This window comes from Octodon degus, unplaced genomic scaffold (assembly GCF_000260255.1).
Source record: "Octodon degus isolate 3935 unplaced genomic scaffold, OctDeg1.0 scaffold00122, whole genome shotgun sequence".
NCBI lineage: Eukaryota > Metazoa > Chordata > Mammalia > Rodentia > Octodontidae > Octodon > Octodon degus.
The window spans coordinates 2,794,657-2,800,710 of record NW_004524698.1 but is presented as its reverse complement, the minus strand read 5'-3'; the positions used below and the strand labels follow the sequence as shown (position 1 = coordinate 2,800,710).

General features: G+C 46.5%; 1 pseudogene; it reads right to left on the bottom strand.

Annotated features, from left to right (window-relative positions):
* Window positions 1-711: 711 nt before the first annotated feature.
* LOC101579349 lies at window positions 712-2,529 on the bottom strand (annotated as a pseudogene).
* Window positions 2,530-6,054: the final 3,525 nt, after the last annotated feature.

Below are 6,054 nucleotides of genomic sequence, written 5' to 3'. Positions count from 1 at the left end.
GTAGCTCATAGTTATGCAAGAAATCTAAGTCCTCTTCCCCTTGGATAAATGTGTCAGAAGAGTTTTCACCAAGAAAGGCAGTGATGAGCCTAGTGTCCAACAGGATGTTGAATGAGGAAGTGCCACAGAGACCTTCTTGTCCTACTTCGCTCGAAGTGACGCTGATTAGAATGGTGGGGGACATGATAAGCTGTTCTCTTTCCTCCACTAAGGATTGTATAAGATTTAATGGGCTTACATTTCAGCATGAACAGTTCAAGGCTTCATGGGAGACCTCAGAATTAATGACTTTGGGATAAAAGAAGAATTATAAATTTGGGTATCAGTGAGGAGACAGCATTTTCTTACTGAGAAGCAGGATTCCTCTGATCAGTGCCAGCACCACTGTCAGTTTCATCAGAAAATCTTATTAGCTGCTCTTCACCCTGGGATGCAGAGATAAAAGACACTCATCTCTGGCCTTACCGAATTTACGTTTAGTGGAAGCATGTTCCCGTACATTGTGATGGCTGAGTTTATATGCCTACTTGACTGGCCTGCGGTCCACAAATACATTGAAGCATTGTTTGGAGTATTTCTGGTTGAACTTAACATTTGTTTTTGTTTTCATTTTTCTCAAAACATATTTTCTCTCCTCTCAGTACATCTTTGAGCACCTTTGCCGAGTCTTTCAGGAATGTGCAGAGCCCCGCCCTGGCCTGCAAGCCCTCTCTAGCCCTTGGTGATGAGCCCTCTCATGGCCTGGGTGATGGCATCCTTGGCAATACCAAACATCGTCAGCAGCTCAGCAGGCTTCCTGCTCCTTGGTATCTGGCTAACAGCCAGGGGGGTGACAGTGATGCCAAGCTCACCCACTGCTGCCCCAGACACAGCCTCACCAATGCCACACTCGTAATAGTGGTCCTCTGTGGTGAAGATCATGCCCTTGGTCACTCGGGCTGTCCAAAATAAGTTTTCTGTCCAGGGGCTTGATGGTGAAGGGGTCCAGCACCTGGATGTTGATTTTCTCTTTTTCCAACAGTTCTGTGGCAGCCAAGGCCTTGTGCAGGGTCACCCTAGCCCTGATCACAGTCACCTAGTCATGCTTGTTCTTCAGAAACACCTTGTCTTGGCTAACCTGGAAATCCTCGTTGTTGCTATAGATGAGGGCATTCTCTGGGCAGCTGGTGCAGATGAAGTAGATGCCCTTTGTATTGGCTGCTAACTCCACTGCCTTCTTGGTAGCAACTCCATCACTTGGGTAGAAGACGGTGGACATGGGGACTTCCCAGAACATGGCCAGATCTTCCATGGCCATCTGAGAAGGCCCATCTTCCCTAATGGACATGCCAAAGTGTGAGCCACAAAGGTTGATGTTGCTGTCAGAGATGGCTGCCATGCAGATCTGGTCCAAAGGCCGTGTGAAGAAGGCTGCAAACATGCTTCAGAAGGGCATGGTCCTGTTGCAGGTGGTATTGCTCACCATGTTCTGATCTGTGATGTAGCACTCAATGAACCTGTCGGGGTGCTCCTTTTTGAAGAACTCCGAGAAGGTGGAGTCCTTCGTGTCCCCATCCAGGGTGATGATGTGGTCACTGCTGTGGCCCAGCTTGGCCAGAGCCTGCCCATAGGCCTTGCAGGTGGCTATCTTGTCCCCAATGTTGTAGCTGGGCAGAGAGGACACATGGGTGTTGGTGATGTTGACTGAGGGGACGTCCTCCTGAGGGGGCATCATCATGATTTTCTTTTTGCTCTGGATCTGGCTGGAGATCTCCTGGATGATCTGGTTAACTATGTTCTTAGGCAAGAGCTTCCTGTGCCAGAACTCCTTGTCTTCTATCCCTCTGATCCCTCAGTCAGTGATGGCTGTAGGCTGGTGCCTGGCCTGCCCAAAGGCCTTGCACAGCTCCTTCACTCTGTGTCTGTCCACAATGATGGCGTGCCAGCCAGAAGCCTCGCAGTGCTTCTGATAGATGTTCACCTGGTGTTATGGTGGAGCAGGGTCACTCTGGCCCAGCCAGTTGATTTCGAGAATGTCCACAAAGTTGTCCAACTTGTAAATGTCAGCGAAGGCCTCCCACATGGAGCCCTTGGACAGCTCCCCATCACTCTGCATGCAATAGACTCGGTATCTGGCTTTGTCGAAGTATTTGCCTGTGTAGGCCATTCCACAAGCAACCCCATGGCCCTGGCCCAGGGAGCCAGTGGCCACATCGGTGAAAGCTTGTTTTGGGACAGGGTGTTCATCCAGGTCCAAGCTGATCTTTCTCAGGTTTAGCAGCTCCGCCTCAGGCAGACGGTGTACAGGATGGGGGCTGCGTGGTCTTTAGGTAGGACAAAGCAGTCGTTGAGAGGATTCTGAGGGTCCAGGGCCTTGTAGTGCATAGTGTGGAAAAAGAAGACAGTCATGGTATTGCTAGCACTGCAGCAGGATGTAGGGTGCCCTGAGCCCGACATTGTGGTGGCCTGGATGGAGCTGATGCACAAGTGGTTGGCCTTGTCCTTCAGGGCCTGCAGCTTCTGCTGGTCCAGCTTGTGGTAGCCTTCCATGGTGCAGCCAGACAAGGGACATCAGGAGAGATGGTGGCAACAGACTGAATTTAACATTTGAATTGATAGACTGAGTGAAGCAGATGGTCTTCCCTGAAGTAGGTGGGCCTCATCTACTTAGAACTGATCCAGGAAGTCTCCCAGGTATTGGAAGATGACAAGATGGATTCTACCATCACTGAAAGAAGCAATATGGAATCATGGGGAAATCAAGACCTACAGAGCCAAGAAGATCTGGGTTTGAGTCCTGGTCGCACCTACTATGAAATGGAGGCACAAACTTTGGTGCCCCTTAGACTGACTGGCAGAACAAAGATTGGTTCACTGACTTCCTGCTTTGCTGTGTACTGTTTGCTTGCCGTGGACTATTTCTCCTCTGTGATGCCCCTCTGCCATGCTATCCAGCCTTGGATTCAGCTGGCTATGTACTAAAGCTACAATAAACCTTTCTTCTTCTTTTTTTTTTTTTTCTCTAAAGCAAAGATTGGTCCACTTCAGAGTCAGTGACAACACCACCATCTGATAGCCTCAAACTGGAACATTGTCCTTGTTTTCTTCCTCAGACCCAGATATCCCTAATTCATAAGCTAAATGGTTTTTTTGGCTTTTTTTTTTTTTTTTTTTTTTTTTTTTTTTTTTTTTTTTTTTTTTCAAGTTTTTTTTTTTGTGGAACCGGGGATTGAACTCAGGCCCTTGCGCTTGCCAGGGAAGCGCTTATTCCACTGAGCCATCTCCCCGGCCCCCAGCTAAATGTTTTTATAGAATGAGCTGTGCTGCTGGGGAAACAGAGCAGGGTGCTCTGATCCATCTTGGAGTGGGGCTTCTGATAGATGTTCACCTGGTGTTATGGTGGAGCAGGGTCACTCTGGCCCAGCCAGTTGATTTCGAGAATGTCCACAAAGTTGTCCAACTTGTAAATGTCAGCGAAGGCCTCCCACATGGAGCCCTTGGACAGCTCCCCATCACTCTGCATGCAATAGACTCGGTATCTGGCTTTGTCGAAGTATTTGCCTGTGTAGGCCATTCCACAAGCAACCCCATGGCCCTGGCCCAGGGAGCCAGTGGCCACATCGGTGAAAGCTTGTTTTGGACCCTACACATGGTAGGTAAGTGCTGTACCACTGAGCTACACAGAGTTTACAATGGCAAAGGGAAGGAGAGACCACTGGGTCCTCTTGGCTGGATCTTGCAAGAGAGCCCAGCAACAAAGACACAATGAGGGACCATGACAAGAGGTACACAAAGAGTTCTAGGCAGAAGACAGCATGAACCTTTAGGGCCATACCACAGTCTCAGGATCTCAGCAGCAAAAACATGACTCTCAGATTAGGAAATGACAATAATTTAATAAAGGAATTTTTTTTTTTTTGTGTGTGTGTGTGTGTGTGTGTGTGTGTTTTGCTCCTTGAATGCATTCAGGGCACTTTTGCATGGCTGGAGTGTTGTGGGGATCGAACTACAGCAAACTGAGGCTGCCAGCATTGTGGAAGCAGCCACTTAAAGAACTGAGCTAGGGCTGGGCCCCCCTAATTTAATAAAGGGACTGTTTACTAAAGTGTGGAAAAGAGGAACAAACAATAAAAAGCAACATATATTGGGGCAGAAGGCCAGAGTAGTTACCAGAACCCATGGTGGTGAGAGAAGCAGACAGAAGCCACACCCGTGGAGTGATGGCTCCTGCCAGTCAGCTCATGGGTTGTAGAAAAGGGAGAACAAAGACCCTGACCTTTTCCTCTTCTCTCCCCAGCTCCAGCCATTGCTCAGGTCTCCCTCTCATTAAATGCAATGAGAAGTCATTGCAGGGAACAGTCTAGAAAGATCAACTCTGATATAGTGAGAGGGTGACCTAGATATGAGCATCAGAAGGCAGGGACCACTGGTGCCATATTACATGCTGACTGTATATCCTTCTCCCAGGGAAAAAATAAAGCAAAACCATCAATTCCTTCCCAAGGCCCTCCAATGTCTCATTCCATTATATCCTAAGTCAACTAGAAGTCTAGAATTTTTTCATCTACCAAGTATAGATAAGTCTCCTACATTATTCCTTAAGTATTGCTCCTTGAGTATGAATCCTTTCAAACAAAACACCCTGAACTACAGGTACAAGTTAGTTGGCTTCCCAGACAAATATCTACAGCTGAAGCAGGCATAAAATAATATCCAGTATCCAAGTTCATAAAAAAGAAGTAAGCATATAGGATTCACAAGCCCATAGCTATGCTGATACATGCCTGGACACAAGTGAGTGACCCAACTCAAGGCCACAGAGTAATTCTCCATGACTATTGGCTTCACTCTGAAAGATATCCTTCATTTTCTATGAAAAGTAGCTCATGTTTTCAGTGGGGAGGTTCTTGTTCCTTCTCATACCTGCAAAAGTTTGGGAGCAAAAAATTTTTGAAAATTTTGTATTCTGTCTGTACTATTTAACTGACAATGTCACTGTTCTGAAAAGTCTCCTGTGAATGTGGTTTGGATTCATGGCATTAGACAAAAGTTCCACCTGGACAATCCCTTAGAGACTAGTCTTCCCTTACTTTGGGTTTCTGTTAAGAGCTAAGGAACAATGATCTTAAGTTTCTCAAGAGCCATTTTTTGAAACTAAAGTCTCTAAAACAATTTCTTGGATCTTTCTGGTACCATGACAAAAAATTTTATAGACACACTTCATCTTCATCCCTAAACCATATTTTCCTGGAGATATTATGGATTTGATCCCTGATAGCAGTAATTTGCTTAATTTTAACATTGGTTGCCACCTGAAACAGTGAGAATATTTGAAACCACTGTCTTGGTTCTGTCAACTGAGGGTTCTTTTGTTCAATTTGGAGAGGAATCACAAATTAGTCAAGTGCAGCCCTGCTAGTGGTTCCAGAATCTGAGTGCCAGGGGCCACCGACCCTGAGCGTTGTAGCTCTAGGCTCTGATGCCACCAGTTAACAGTGGTTGCTGATCTCTGCTGCTGCCAGAAAAAGCTTCTAATTCAAAAAACTTAATGCCAGACACTGTCAGCCAACTCTACTGGTTATTGATCTCTAGAGCTCTGCATAAATAACTATCTCAAGCATTTATGCCTTTAAAAAGCAACTTCTCTGTCTACATTACTTGGGATAAGAATACCAAGCAGATTTAAGGGCCATTGCAGCAGAGCTTTATTTGAACAGGGCCTATGCTACACCACAAGGGGCCCAGTGCACGAGAGGGAGCCTTTCTACACCAACCTGTGGAGGACCACCAGGACGGCTCTCCTTGCAAGAAGAGCATTTGTCTCCATTTTGGCTAAGCCTGGCCTGATTTCCATGTATTGGTATATACAGAGCTGGCTAAGATAATTGTTTGCCCCCTCAACTGGTTTGAAGGTCTAGCCAAGGTGCTGATGTGCAGTTCTTGAAGCAATGCAATAGGTCAGTGATGCTTGGTCTTTGGCTTTTGTAATGGTTGACACATTGTGTCAACTTGGGACATTTAAAAGTTTAACTAAGTGACTCAGTAGGGGACAGGGTCTTCACTTGGTAAACATCC